The following is a 16,043-nucleotide window of genomic DNA, read 5'->3' on the forward strand; positions in this document are numbered from 1 at the left end:
AATAATATGTAAGTAGTGGAGCAAAATTAAAATATGTTATAATATTATATTTACCAACTGAAAAATGTCTAGAAGATATATTCTATAAAAATGAAAAAATATACTCCAAAATATACAAAAGTGTAAGATTCAAGCAACATTGGTGAGCAAATTTGTCATCACTATACTTGTAGGAAAATATACTTGAAGCATTATACACTAATAGTTAGCAATCAGGAAGTATTTATTTCAACTAAGGATAAAACAGGGGCAGGTGAAAGAGAAAGCATGCTGAGTTCCCTGATTTGTTTGAATGTGGATATAGATGCTAAATAATTCCAGATGTTGGTAGAAAAATAAAACTTTTCAAAGTTTAGCAAAATTTTTAGAATCGCCACCACTAAAGAGTGGAAGTAGGACGAAGAAATTGTGAACCTATAAAAATAAATAGAGCAAAAAGCACTCCATTAATCCAACAGAGCCAAGTGGAATAAGATAAATTAAAAGGAAGCATAGCAAGTTAAAAAACAAACCAAACCAAAAAAACCCACCTCAGCTAACATGCCAAAAGCAGTCCAGAAATAGTGATCACTGTAACGTGAATGTGAATTTGTTCAGTTTCCCTATTACAGACAAAGACTCAATTTGGGGGAGGAAAAGCAAAGCAAAGAAAATCCATCTATCCCTTATGTTGTGTTTACAAGAAACATAACTAAGAAACACACAAACCCACACCCTTGCCTACAGTTGATATTCTTAGTAGCAGATACTTGGTAAATTTATTTACCAGAAACTTATAGCTATTTCCCTACAGATTTAGAATTTAATGGATTTAGAATGTATGCAAATTTACAGAAGAAAAGCAAATTGCCAATAAACATACAAACTTGTGAGTAAATATGGCAATGCAAATAAAATGAGATATTAGTTTTCTGGTCAATTAGCAGAAACAGAGAGAGAATGGAAGGAAAAAAAGGAAGGCAGGAAGGCAGGACGGAAGGAAGGAAAGAAGGAAAGAAGAGGTTGATAATACACATTCTTTTTTTTTTTTTTTTTTTTTAATTTGAGAGACAGAGAGTGAATGAGAGAGCACAAGCAGGGTGAGGGGCAGAGGGAAAAGCTGGCTCCCTGCTCCACAGAGGGCTTGATCCCAGGATCCAAAATCATGCCCTGAGGCGAAGTCAAATGCTTAACTGCCTGAGCCATTCTGGTGCCCTGATAAGAACACATTCTTAACTTTGGTTTTCAGATCTCAAGTTGAGAGAAGTACATCCCTCCCTCCAAAAAAAAAAAAATCATTCTTGTGGCCTCTTTCATTCCTTTTTCATGTATTTTTGCTCTATAGATTTCCATGATACCACTCTCTACCAGTCTGTATCATTCTCCACCTACCTGATCTCATCAGTACTGGTCTATTCTCCACTCCTTAAATATCAATATTTTCAGGGATTCTACTTTTGATTCTATTTTGCCACACCAACTTCCCAAATGATCTTATTCATTCTTTTGGTTCCAACAGTTGAAGACTCACACACTATTATTTCTAGCCCAGATCTTCCTAATGAAATTCCAAGTTTTCCAGCCAAATGCTCATTCATTAGTCTCTGAGAGGGACCCTAACTAAACTCAGTATGTCCAAAAATAAAACATACCTTTTACTAACTGTCATCACTTGAACCTCACAACAAACCCTTCTTAAAGGTATATGTAATGATAAATGATAAAATATGTATTTTCAGAAGGCTTAGAAGAGTATCTCACAATTATGTGAATATTCTAGTGATATCTTTTATGCAGTTGTTTGGATTGACAAAATAAACTTTAGAATCTGAAATTAATTAAAAGAACTTAAAATACCACCAAGTTCTAGAATATTTTATAATTTTATACAATGCAACAAGTCAATAAATGTAGCAGTAAAAACAGTCCTTGATACACAAGTATTGCTTTTTAGTGCCATAAAAATGTACTTTTGGGAGAGTAGCACATTATAGTTTAAGTGAAGCTCTTCATTAGATAGTATGAGAAAATGAGGCATGAAAGGAAGATGGAAAAGCCTCCTTAATAGTTTCTGTGCAGATAATGTAGGCCAAAGACAATCAATAGTTATGCCTCATTTATTTTATGTCTGTGAGCACTTAAAGGCAAAATGTTAGTGTTTGCTATTCTGTTGGCTTTTTTTGCTCTGCATCAGTAATGAAAAAATGGATTTGCATATTAAGGTGTAATTTTTACAAATTTGACTCAAACAACAGGCTGTTATTGTTAACCAATATGGAAAGAAACACCTTCTGTATTACCTTGGGTCCATTAAAATCACTTCTAAGCTGCCCTGATTATAAATTTTGTAAGTCTCCAAAATGAGCCAATCAACACAGTAGTTCATAAATACATTATAAAAATACATTAACTGTGCATAAAAAATTAAGAGTTCCATAAAATACCTAATTTAAAAGATGCCACTGTAATTGATGAGGGCAATCCTGAAATCAACATTTTGCAGAGCATGTAGTTTTTAAAAAGTCTTGGTGTTTCTATCTGGAACATACCTTCCTGTATCATGTATAATGTTCCAACTAGCACCACGTCTAGGATGATGGCATATGGGAATACAGTATATGTGTATTTAAAGTCAAAAGCTTCTATCATTATTACTATGATATTTATAGGAATAGGGCTTAGGAGAGAAAATGTTCAGTAAATAAATCTGATTTAAAAAAAATCTGTTTTTCATAAAGTAAAACTTAAGTGCCATATAAAAATGGGTTAATATTTGCCTTTATATAAGACAATTGAATGTAAGACATTATGCTTTGAACTCAGAGATCACTTGGTATCAGTAAGGAATAGATTAATAAAGAGCTAATAAGAGTTAACAATAGAGTTAATAATAATAATAAATTAAGAAAATTCTTCCATAAGAACATTTCCAACTACCACCTGCCACATCTTCCTGGGGTATATGGGAAATTGTAATCACAAGCAGGATGAATAAATAGTTGGGAACACTGTAATGCAGTAGAATGGGAAAGACAAAAGAAAGGAAGAAAAAAATAAAAATAAAAAAAATAAAAAGATAAAAATCTGAAATATTAACCAATATATAAGACATTAGGAAATGCAGAAGAAGAGAAGGTGGCCTAGGTATGAATGCAATTCCTGAAGTTTACTGCAGAGTTCTCTTACTTCCTCTCTGGATTTCAAGCTCCAAAAGCGAAGAATAGAGTGACTTCAGACAGCAGAAAAAACTATCATCAAAGGAAGATCAATAATATAGACAGTCCAGTAATTCATTCTGATTTTAAAAATTATATTTCAAGACAAATTTTTAGGAAAAAGTTTATTTTCTTAATGACCCAACCTCAAAGATAAGAAAATGTTAAGAATAGTGTGAAAAAAAGGTCCTCCATCATTTATCTATATTTTCTCATATACTTATATATTTAGTCTATGTAGTATTTTTTACCAGTTAAAACTGTGTTGGATTTCTATTTAGCGTTCCCCTTTCCACTAGAATTTTTAATTTAGATATATTGCTCTGTCCAAAAATATAGTAACATAAGTAGAAAAATGCAACTTGTCATGGTATATAAGACATAATGCAGCATAATGCTTCGCAAGAGGCTTACTCCAAAAAAAGTGTAGAAGTAACCAGTGCACACATAAGGCTTCTAAACCTGGGAAGATAAAAAATAAGCCCTACTGTGCCATGTTTACATTGGCACAGTTCTAATGTGGTTGTTTGAAAAGTGTTCTCTCATCTGTTTCTAGTCCCACTGTTCTTTTGCTGCTATATTTTTCCTAAAAAAAAAAAAAAAAAAAAAAAAAGCTTCTAGTTCCATCACAAAAAATGGATAAAATAGAAATTATTTTTCACATATTTATCATGTACTTGAAATGTGTCAGATAGTAAAACCAATCACTGTAAAAAAAAATAATGCATCATTGTCAGTATCCTAAGTCAGTTTATAACTTAGCTGGGAAATGAGATTGAGAACTGATGGAAGAAGGATGTGTTATAAGCTCAAGTGAAGTGAGAAGGTCTTCATAGGGAAGTCAATATAGAAATGCTCGCTTGGAAGAGAATGCAGGGAGTCATTACACACAGAGGAAATGTCATGAGCATAGAAGGACATCTAGAAGACCAAAACAACTGGAAGGAAGGATTCAAGTTAATGAAGATGAGAAATCAATTATTTAACTACATGTGGGACGTGTAAGAAAAACTTAGAATACATAATGAACAAATAAAAACCAGCCTAGTGGTGGAAGAAGCAAAAGGAACTGTATTAAATAATTAAGCAGTTATACTAGTCTGGCCACACAAACTGAGCAAATGATCTGATTGTTTAGAAAACATTACTAGAAACAATCTAGAGAGCATAAGCTAAAGGGAAAATGTGAAACATTTTTCATGGAACAAAGGAGACAGACACTTCATGACACAGAAGTTGACTTTCAGGTAGGGCCAAAGGCAAAAAAGTAAACAAAATGTTCCTCAGCAGCCCTGGTTTAATCTTTATTGACAATATGTAAAGACGAGCATGAGTTAAGAAAGCTATGAGCAAATTTGCTAGATACTGTTTATAACATTATCAGATTTATCTAGGTTTTGATAAGTTGAATGTCTGCTTCATTAAGATCTCAATTCATGACCAATAGCACACTGAACTGGAAGCTACTTCGTTTTTCTTTTCTTTTCTTTTTCTTTTTCTTTTCTTTTTTTTTTTTTTAGAAATAGTCAAGCTATAGAGGATCCCTGGGTGGATCAGTGGTTTAGCACCTGCCTTGGGCCCAGGGAGTGACCCTGGAGTCCCGGAATCGAGTCCCACATCAGGCTCCCTGCATGGAGCCTGCTTCTCCCTCTGCCTCTCACTCTCTCTCTCTGTGTCTCTCACGAATAAATACATTCTTTAAAAAAAAAAAAGAAATAGTCCAGTTATAAACAGAAATTATAAATGAATATTCAGTAGAAATGTAAGGCTTTTTGTCCCCAACTGAACATTTATGTTTCCTTTTTGACCATAGGCTAACAGTTACTACAGCAACTAAAGTGTAATCCGCACTAGTAAACTCTAATTCTGAGCCTAATATTAAGGAAAATTGGCCTAACTTAATTTTCAAATTCTTTGTATATTGACCCAGTGTGGTTTCTATTTAACTTATTCCTATATTACGTATCACATATTTTTAAATGATATATATTTTTTTTCAATCTTATTGTTTCAGATTAGTAACAGAGAAGAGGCAGATTTTCTTGGAGGGAAAAATAGCCATTTGTTGCAATTAACAATCATCCAAAATCAGTGATGACACTAACTAAATAATATTTCTCCTATCTTTTAACTGAAAAGGAATTATTCTTATGCAAGGATATTTCTGTTTTTTTGTTTTGTTTTTCCTGGTATATCTCTAGGTATAGCAACTCAGCTTCGATAGTTTCACTGACCAGTGGATAGATTCCTCTGGTCCTTAATGATAACAATATGTGTACCAATATCCAGATTTCAAGGTGTTTTATTTATATGGCATAGTCACATGTGATTATCACAGCAATGTTCCACCTCAAGTAATTCTAACTTTCCACTTTACATTAAAGAAAACTGAGGCTCAGTTTGAAATGCTCCACACTTTGCCAACAAACCTACTTCAGTCAAGTCATAACTTAGAAGCTCAGTTTTTTTATGTGTTAGATGTATTATCTAATACTAAATATGTTCAATTGTAAAAATAAATTCTAATGAATGATTAATGGAATGACATCCTAAAAATGTGAAAATGACCTTCTAGTTTTAATTAAGGACTTTTAGATTCCCCCTACCACAAAAAAACCCCACATATTCTGGATGCCTTCTTCACTCATTTTAAACAATGATTTACTCATTTATATCATACACTGAAAAATCTTTGCTACATTACTATCTGTAAAAAGATTCATTCTAGGCACCATACTTGTCTGGGTGTCTGTGATAAATGGATAGTTCAGAGCATAAGAAAAGTTGTCATGTTGACCAGTTTTGTTTGTTTGTTTTTTTAAAGGTTGACCAGTTGTAAAGGTATTCCTCCCCGTAATAACCAACTCTAACAGATTCATTCGAAGAGAATGCATATTCTCTAGAGCCATTACGCAATTGATTTTGATTGATTTAATTCTATTTATTTTTCTATACCATTATAAAATTCAAAAGAGCTGGAGTGGTACAAAAGAACTTAACCTCTCCATCCCTGAACAATATTCAGTGGTTCTCTCTCCTGAGCCCCAGGATTATACATCCTACTCAGCATCCTACTTGGGCATCTAATAGACATCTCAGACTTGCATGTGCAAAACTTTTTTTTAATTCCTGATCTTCCCTCACTCCAATAAAGAAGTTTAATGATATATATTGACAGCAAAAGATGGCCAAAGTTTCTTAGTAAAGAAAAGCTTCAGGGACTATGTATAAGTGTGATTCAAGCTTTTTTTTTTTTTTAATTTTTTTATTTATGATAGTCACAGAGAGAGAGAGAGAGAGAGGCAGAGACACAGGCAGAGGGAGAAGCAGGCTCCATGCACCAGGAGCCCGATGTGGGATTCGATCCCGGGTCTCCAGGATCGCGCCCTGGGCCAAAGGCAGGCGCCAAACCGCTGTGCCACCCAGGGATCCCAAGCTTTGTTTAAACAATACACTTATGTCCTCATATATACTTATGTATGTTGACATTTGTTTGGAAAACATCTGAAAGAATATACATTTAAGTCATAACAGTTTTTATATTCAAAAGATGAAGGACTCCAAAAGGCTTTTATGTACTATACAGACTGAATTATTTTTAAAAATCTCTATAATGAGCTTCTAATACTATTATAATCAGGAAAAAAAGAATTAAAAAACTGTAGCATGGGCAAGTTTTAAATTTTTCTAAATAATTTTGAGTATTTTATTTTGTTACTTATAGCAAAGCTAGGATGACAGTGAAGGGTTCATTGTAAAGCCAGATTTTCTAATATTTTGCCATATTTGAAAAGAAAAACAACGGGTATTCAGAATCAGTTTCATCTTAGTGGGCAGGTTAATGTGTGTGAGGTACACTGGGCTCATTGCCATCTCTATAAATGACTTAGAATTTACAAAAGTACACTTGGCTTTCTTAAAGCACTGATTTATGAATCTAAGTAATATTGACATGAAACTATCAATAGAAATCTTCCTTTCTGTTACTTTAGTCTCTTGCTGCATCCATTTGTTAAAATTTCAAGAATTTCATTATGTCCATTTGTAAGACAGTAGATTATAGCTTCAATGCATCATTATCGACATCAGAAAAGAGAACTTAAGTGCTTGTTTGCAGGTGTTATTCTATGGGGCTCAATGGTTGAGTGACTTTTACTCGGATGACTTCTAGCAACACTTCAAGATGTCACCTTCCGGCATGTGCTAAGTACTAAAGGAGGCTGTCGAACTGAAATTCTTCCTACCTTCCTGTCTTTATTTTGCTGACCCTACCTTTGTCAATGTCTTGTACAGTTGATGTTTGAACAATATGGGTTTGAACTGCATGGGCGCACTTACATGTGGATTTTTTTTCAATTAATATACATACAGTATGGTGAATGTATTTTCTCTTCTTTAGGATTTTCTTAATAACATTTTATTGGGATGTCTGGGTGGCTCAGTGGTTCAGCAAGTCTGCCTTTGGCTCAGGGTGTTATCCTGGGGTCCTGGGATCAAGTCCCACATCAGGATCCCTGCAGGGAGCCTGCTTCTCCCTCTGCCTATGTCTTTGCCTCTCTCTCTGTGTCTCTCATTAATAAATAAAATCTAAAATAAATAAATAAATAAAAATAACATTTTCTTTTCTCTAGCTTACTTTATTGTAAGAATACAGTATCTCGTATATATATAACATAAAATATGTGTACATTGTTTATGTTCTCAGTAGGTTGACAGGAGTTACCAGTTCTGGTTGCCAGTAGGCTATTAGTAGTTAAGTTGTGGAAGAGTCAAAAGCTAGGGCAGCCCGGGTAGCTCAGCAGTTTTGCCCCGTCTTCAGCCAAGGGCCTGATCCTGGAGACCCGGGATCAAGTCCCCTGTCAGGCTCCCTGCATGGAGCCTGCTTCTCCTTCTGCCTGTTTCTCTGCGTCTCTCTCTCTCTCTCTCTGTCTCTCATGAATAAATAAATAAAATCTTAAAAAAAAAGAAGCTATATGTGAGGGGTGCCTAGAGGGCTCAGTCGGTTAAGTGTCCAACTCTAGATTTCGGCTCAAGTCATTATCTCAGGGTTGTGAGGTTAAACCCTGCATTGGGCTCTGTGCTGAGCCTGCCTCAGTTTCTCTCTCCCTCTCCTTGTGTCTCTATACCACCCACCCGTCCCCCTCGCTTCCAGACACATGAGCACTCTCGCTCTAAATAACTAATTAATTTTTTAAAAGTTATATGTGAACTTTTGACTGCCTGGGGTAGGGGGCAGTTTGTGCTCCTAATCTCCACTTTGTTCAAGGGTCAACTGCACTGTCTTTCTTTAGTAGTGGGTTTTCTTTTTAAGTCTAGCCCTTATGTGTAGTGACTTCTTGCCTTTTTGCATTTATGTTTATCAAACTACTGGAGTTGGTAATTTATTAATCCCCAAAATCTATTCCAGAGTTTACCTTCTCTTTCATTTGACTAGTACACAAATGGTTATTTGACTACTTTTCTTCATGGTAAGGGCATACTTGTAAGACCTTCCATGTCTTTCTGCTTGTATTTAATATAGAAAACCCTATTCGTACTGTAGAAAGATTATGAAATTTAACAGACAGAAAACAAGGTTTGTTCCTTACCTTTGTTGACTTACTACTTGCATGCCCTTCAGGTTAGCTTCATACCCTATCTGAGTGTAGATGTTATCCATAGTATACTAGTGATAACTTTATGGAGTTGTGTGAACTACATGAAATAATGTGCCAAGAATCTAGCACAGAGTTTGTGATATTGTACTTGCTCTTCCTCCAAACTAAAGTCCACCTGTTTTGGTCTAAATCAGCCTCACTCTGACCCTATTTTTACTTTATATTCTTGCTTGCTCCCCTGAGATTCCATCCCAATCCTAAAAGCTGAGTCTGCCTTAATTTCCCCTGGTTGCACCTCCATTGGTCTACTACCTCTGACACCAAGGTTTTAAACTCCTCCCCTTACACAAAGCATTTTAGATCATGGAATTCAGTGATTCTATTATAATCTTATGGTTTAAAACTACTTCCTACTGTATCTCCTATAGGCTTGCTGCTTTTTGATTGAAGATCTAATGACCACCTTTTGAATTGCTGCCTGAAATATTTTCCTGGTTGAATAGTCTTCAAATCAATGGTTTTACAGTCATCATCACCCTGAGGATGCTTAAAAGTAAATACAGCTTTATGTGTATTGTTATGAACTGAATTGTGTTTTATCAAAATTCATATTTTGAATTCTTAACCCCCTAAAGTGAGGGTATTTGTAGAATAAGGAAGTAATTAAGTTTAAATCAGATCATAATCTGATTGGACTGGTACCCTAGTGAAAAGAAGAGACACCAGAGATCTCTCTGTGTCCTCATGTACACAGAGGAGAGGCCACGTAAAGATACAATGAGAAAACTGCCAACTACAATCCAGGAATAGACCTCACCTGAAACCAAACCTGATAGTGCCTTGATCTTAGACCTTTAGCACCAGAACTGAGAGAAAATAAATGTTTGTTTGAACCACCCAGTCTGTAGTATTTTGTTATGACACTCCTAGCATACTAATAGATGTATGATATAGATTGTGGTTACCCTGATATTTTAACAAAACCTAAACATTTTTTTGCAAAGAAGTAAAACAAATAGCACTAGAGTCAGTCCACAATTGTAATATTCCATAATTATAACTGATATTAATGTAGGGACATTTCCTCAGCCTTCACTGTGACAGAGAGCCACCTCTTGTCCTCAGACAACTTATAGCCCTATACCTTAAAGTACTCAGCTATTTATTATGGGTTGGAAATGTGAAAAAATCAAACATATTTGTGGAAATTGAGACATGCTTATTGACAGAATTCACTAGAAGACTTTCTTAAACATAGTTATTAATATATGTAACATTAATGAAATATAGCTTTAATCCTCATATACAAACTTTATTTGTTGCAAATGGGCAAATAAAATATGGCAGATATGGATATTCTCATCTTGTCTGCCGATCGATCAATTTATGTTTATGCAATAACTATATTGGTTAACTCCCACATAAATCACTACAATATCTCAAAAGATTTAAGATTTCATTGTTTTGAGAGAGAAAGAGACAGAGAGAGAGAAAAGAGAAAGAATGGAGGAGGAGGGGCGGAGGGAGAGAATCTTTAAGCAGACTCCTCACTAGCATGGAGACCCACACAGGGCTTGATCTCATGACCCTGAGATCATGACCTGAGCCAAAATGAAGAGTCAGGCACTCAACGGACTGAACCACCCAGGAACCCCTTGAAATGAATATTTTTAAAATTAAAATGTACTCAGTATGGTGGTTAAAATCCACAGCATTTCCTGAAAGAATGGTACAGCACATGATTTTTTTCAAGGTATACCCATACATTCTTAGATTCTGGATATGTCTATGATCTCCCTTCTATTCAAGTACATGCAAAAATACAATTATAGATGATGCATTGTCACTAAAGATAATTTGTATTTTTAATCAATGTCCAGAAGCATTTGAGTAAATATTTCTATTTCTGTTTGTCACTTGAGTTCTACAATGAGATACTTTGTTAAATTTTTTTTTCTTATAGAATTTATACATTGTTAAACAAAAATGCTAGATTATTCTACTTTTGCCAATATTGTTTTGTGAACAATTCAGAAGTTTTTCCTGTAAAATTGATATGCAAAGAGTGTATTTTTCTTATGTGCATCTTATTCATATGCTACTAACATTTTGAAAGAGATAACCAATTTTTGAGAAAAGACAGAGTTTGACTAAATATATGATGCTTATAAAAGGACATAACAACTTTTGGGGCACCTGGGTGGCTCAGTAGGTTACATGCTTGACAGGCTCAGGTCATAATCTCAGGTCCTGGAATCACGCCCTGTGTCAGGGCTTCTCCCTCTGCCTCTCCTCCTTATCTCTCTCAAAATAAAATAAAAAAATTAAAATAAAATAAAATAAAATAAAATAAAATAAAATAAAATAACAAACAAAATAAACATTTTATCCCAAGCAGTAAGATCTCAGGTTTAAATTCTCAGGCCTCAGGCCTGGATCACATGGCACAGATACTCTCTATATCCATCAGATTCTGGAAGATATGCAAAAACATTAAAAACAGTAAGATGTGTTCCTATGTCATCTTTTTCCTTTCTGAAGTTTCAGTAACGATGCCAATTCAGAGTAATTTCAAAGTAAAGTCAGTATGTTAGGGGCATACGTTGTCAGCCTGGATCTATGGCAAAAGGTACAACTTGATTATCAAGGCGTTAAAACAACTTGGCAAATATCACTTAGGCCCTTCATGCCAGGTAGGCAGAATAACTACCTCAATTTTTCAAGGTGATTAAGCTGATTAAATAAGAACACTGGGATTCTTCATTCATTCATCTTCACTTAATCAGATGGAAAGGTCTTTTCTACAGACAAAGGATTCTAAGTGGTGTGACTTAATCCTTCTGTTCTTTCTTCCCTCTCAACCCTCACCACTACCACCACCTCTTGTAAGGGAGCCACATCTTTAATACAACACTAATTCAAAGACTCTCATTTCAGAGTTGTGAGGTTCCCCTCCTTTCTTTCTAATTGAAACCACTTAACAGACTTTCTAGGAAATAAATGCTAGAGCACTAACCTCTGAATGCCATTTAATCACTTTTTTCAATCAATTCACATGTTTATTTATGAGAATTGCTATACCTGTTAAGTGTTGAATTAAAAGGATTGGAGGGGAGGAAGACACTATTAGGAAAAACCCGGAAAGTAGTGCTACCTGAAACATTTATGAACATCTATTGCAAACACTCTTAAAATCTGGTAAATTGCATTTTAATTATTTTGTAAATGTACTGAAATTAAAGAGCATTTGGAAAGCAGTCATCTAGAGTTGAGAAGGTATAAATTAATCACATGGTTATATTGAATATTCAGAAATCAGGGATCCTTAATGGAGCAATAATAATTTTCAAGCAATATTAGAATTTCTTGGCACATGCTCAGGGCTGTTTGGAGCATATTTTCACACTGTGGAAATGTTTACTCTACCCAGAAGCCTATTTCCCCCAATAGAAACACAATGAAAATTCAAACACAATAAATCATTCCCAAGGTACAGAGATTCAAATGCCACAAGTACTTTGATTCACTTTGCTTCAGGGGTGGAATTTATAAATTGAAGAACTTTTAAATTTGTTAGAACATAGCACTCTGGAAATGAGAAAAGCAAAGCCGATTGGATTCCACAATCTTATTTGGGTGTCACTCTATATTACTCTTGGCAGTGTCACTGGCATAACCAATAGGGTCCCAAGGAATGGTGTAGGAAGCAGAGTCATTTCACCTCTATGGCCACCAAGAGGATCTGAGAGACATTTGCCCTTGGAAACAGATCTCAGTACCCCAAGAATTGTCATCCCATTTGAAAAGTGGGAAAAGGAATTTGAAAGATAAAGTGAATTAATCCAGACTTCCAACAGTTAAAGAAAGAAGAAAACTCAGGTTTCCTCATTCCCTGCTCAGTCTTCATTCCTTTCCAACATTCAAAAATAGATCTGAAGACATTTTGCATGTGCACACTTACTTGTACTTCTAATTAATGAATCATTTACTTGCATTTGCTTGATTTGTGTTGCACTTCCTACTTTTCTTAGACTACTGAATCCTATAAACACTTTGCCCTTTTAAAGAATATTGCCCCAACATCTCTTATTTTTCTATTTTATTTTCCTCATCTCTTCAATAAGTGGTTAAGGTAAATAAAGAGCTGGTGTCACTGATATATCATTATTTAGTTAGGACTCTCCTTTTTGGAAATGCTAACTTAGGTATAGCTTCTAGGATGTTAAAGTATTTATGTAAAGCATTTGTGCTTTACCTAAGAAATTACTCCTTTCTTACTCCTTTCTCATGTACTGTGTCTGTTACCATCAAACTTTTTGAATCATGCTTATGAAAACTCAGGATGCCACAAAAAGCTATAGTACCATAAATGAAGTTATAGAATGGTAGAACTGCCAGATAAGAGGTGTTACTTGCATTGTACATCCTCACTGCACCTAAGATGTCATGAAGAAAAAACTATTTATAAGCTGAGTCTGTAGCCTGTCTTTTCACCCTCTTCAAGTAGACTTTTAACAAAGCAATAGTTTTCAATTTTGATGGTGTCAAATTTATGAAGTTTGATCGAATATACTTTGGGGTGTCAAGGCTAAGAACTTTTTGTCTTGCCTTAGACCCAAGAATTTTCTATTTTTTTGTGACACCTTATGGTTTATGTTTTATAAATTTATTTTTGTATAAAGTGTGAGGCTTAGGTGAAACTCATTTTCCAGTTGTTTTTTTTAATTACAAATAAGAATTTTATTTATTTTTATATTTTGATTTTGTAACCCATAATATTTTATGCTTTTTCTCCTCTATTATTAGGTCTAAGAGTTTATAAAAATCTTTTGGATTTTCAGCACACACATTGCATCATACGGGGGAAAAAAGATAGTTTTACCTAAGCCTCTTAATATTTATACCTGTCCTTCTCTGATTTCTTACTCCATTTGCTAGAATCATAAACAGAATGTTGGCCAGAAATAGAAATGGCAGGCATCTGTCTGGGTCCTGATTTTAAAAGTGTTTCTCAAATTGTATTAATAATTATCATAAGGTAAAGAAATTTTCTTTTACTAGTTTATTAAAAACTTGTTCCAAATATTTACTGGATCTCTTGAATGTTTTTTCTTCTGCACATATTGAAGAGGTATGATCTGTCCCTTTAAAGTATTATGAGATCTATGTTGTCTCTTCTTTGCTGAGGACAAATCTCACTTGTTATTCTTTATGTCCTACTTCATTGCTGAATTATATTTTTTTAGGATATTTAAAAAATGTATTTAATGAAGGTCTGAGTGGTAAACTCTTAAAATGTCATTTCTGGCCTAATCTCATAAAGGTGTTTAACTGGGTATATAACTTTATTTGCTCTTTTCTTTCCCTGAGCACATTGAAGACACAGCTCCTTCATTTCCTGTCATCTGATGCTACTTGTGAAAGACGTGCAATCACAGTAAGTCTACTGCCATTGATAAGAAAGTAATTTGTCCTTCCTTTCTGATAGCTATTAAGATTCTATTTCCAAACTTTCTGATTGTTCTTGTTATATATTCTCCTGTTCATTTTATTTTTATAGCTGTATGTTTAATATTTTCTTATTCTTACATTTTAAGTGAAAAATGCATTTTCATTTTGAACACACTTATTTTTAAGTCTTTGTCAGATTGTTCCATATAATTAAGTCCATTGGAAGTAAGTGCATATGCTAAATATTGATTTTGTTGGCTACCTTTCTTAGAATATTTATTCATTTGTCATGAAATATTGATTTGCAAGTTTGATTTTGAGGTGAGGAATTTTGTTTGTTTTTCTCTCTTGGTGCATCTCTTCTTAATCCTTCCTTGCTGTCACACTCTTCTCAAATTCCCTAACTTTATGTTTTCCTAAAAGGCACCACAATTGGCATGCTTTTATCTCTTTTACTCTATAGATATCTCTTTTATCTCTTTTATCAAGTAAGCCACGGTCTGCTCACTGCCAGTTTCCAGACCACATGTCCAGGTGTGGTTCCTCAATCACACACAACCTAATCAAACACGACTTGTTTCCTTTCTAGTCCATTGGAGGGCTTTTGTTTTGCTTTCTATTTATACTCCAACCACATCTTTGCTTTCTCTTTTCAGATTTTATCTAACTTTCCTATATATATAAGAACCAAGAGTGTATATCAAAATGTACTTTGTCACCTTACTTAGAATATTCCCATTCTGCCTTTAACCCATTTTCATCAGGCTTTTGTCCTCCTATGAAACTATTCTTGGCAGAGTCACCAGAAAAACATCCATCCTGCTAAACCTAATGGTCAGTTCTCAGTTTTCATCTCAGCAATGGCTGACACAAATGATCATTTTCTCCTTGCTGATGCATTTTCTTTTGTGTTTTAGGACTGTCTTACTTCCTTATTTGCCCTCTAACTGAATTTTCTGGACTTTCAATTTCTTTGCCTAGCTCTCCATGTTGTTTTTAAACTTTAATTGTTGGAGAGTCAGTGTTCTTCAGATATTTTCATTCTCTATAATTACCTCCTATGTGATCTCATTAAGTGCTATCCACATGGGTATATACACACTTAATATACTAACGTGATATACATTATAATGTATTATATATTATAACTATAATATATAATTCATAATGTGTAATATATGTATGTATGTGTATAAAATACAGTCTATTATATTACCTCTATTTTTCTCCTTTTACCTCTAGAGACATCCATATACTTCTTCTATGGACCCTTTTTTTTTTTAAAGATTTTATTTATTATTTATTTATTTATTTATAGGCCATGAGCAGGGGGAGGGTTAGAGGAAGAGAGAGAATCTCAAGCAAACTCTGTGCTGAGCATGGAGCCTGATGCAGGACTTGATCTCATGACTCTGAGATCATGACCTGAGCTGAAATCAAGAGTTAGATACTCAAATGACAGAGCCACTGAGGCATTGTGTCCCCTCCATGTACCAACTTTGGTATCTAATACTTATCTAAATCCAATACGATTAAAATAAAATTCTTGATTCTCTATCCCAACATCTTTTTTTCTGCAGCCTAACATTCTAGTCCACACCAGTATTTTCTGCTGTCTAGATTCCTATGCAAGCCTCCTAATTAGCCTTCTTGATTCTACCATTTTCTCCTACCCTTCATCCTCACCAGAAGCCAAAGGAATCAGATTATACCATACTCCAGTTCAAAACCATCAATAGCTTTCCATCACACTTAAAACTAATCCGAACCTATCATGGCCTTAGAAGCCCTAACATGGCTC

At 34.5% G+C, this 16,043-nt stretch overlaps 1 protein-coding gene across 6 annotated transcripts in view; it reads right to left on the bottom strand.

The window, feature by feature from the left end:
* LINGO2 (leucine rich repeat and Ig domain containing 2) overlaps positions 1-16,043 on the bottom strand; it is a 1,117,067-nt gene that overhangs the window by 510,196 nt on the left and 590,828 nt on the right. The window lies entirely within an intron of this gene.

Source organism: Canis lupus, chromosome 11 (genome assembly GCF_011100685.1).
Source record: "Canis lupus familiaris isolate Mischka breed German Shepherd chromosome 11, alternate assembly UU_Cfam_GSD_1.0, whole genome shotgun sequence".
In the NCBI taxonomy this organism is placed as follows: Eukaryota; Metazoa; Chordata; class Mammalia; order Carnivora; family Canidae; genus Canis; species Canis lupus.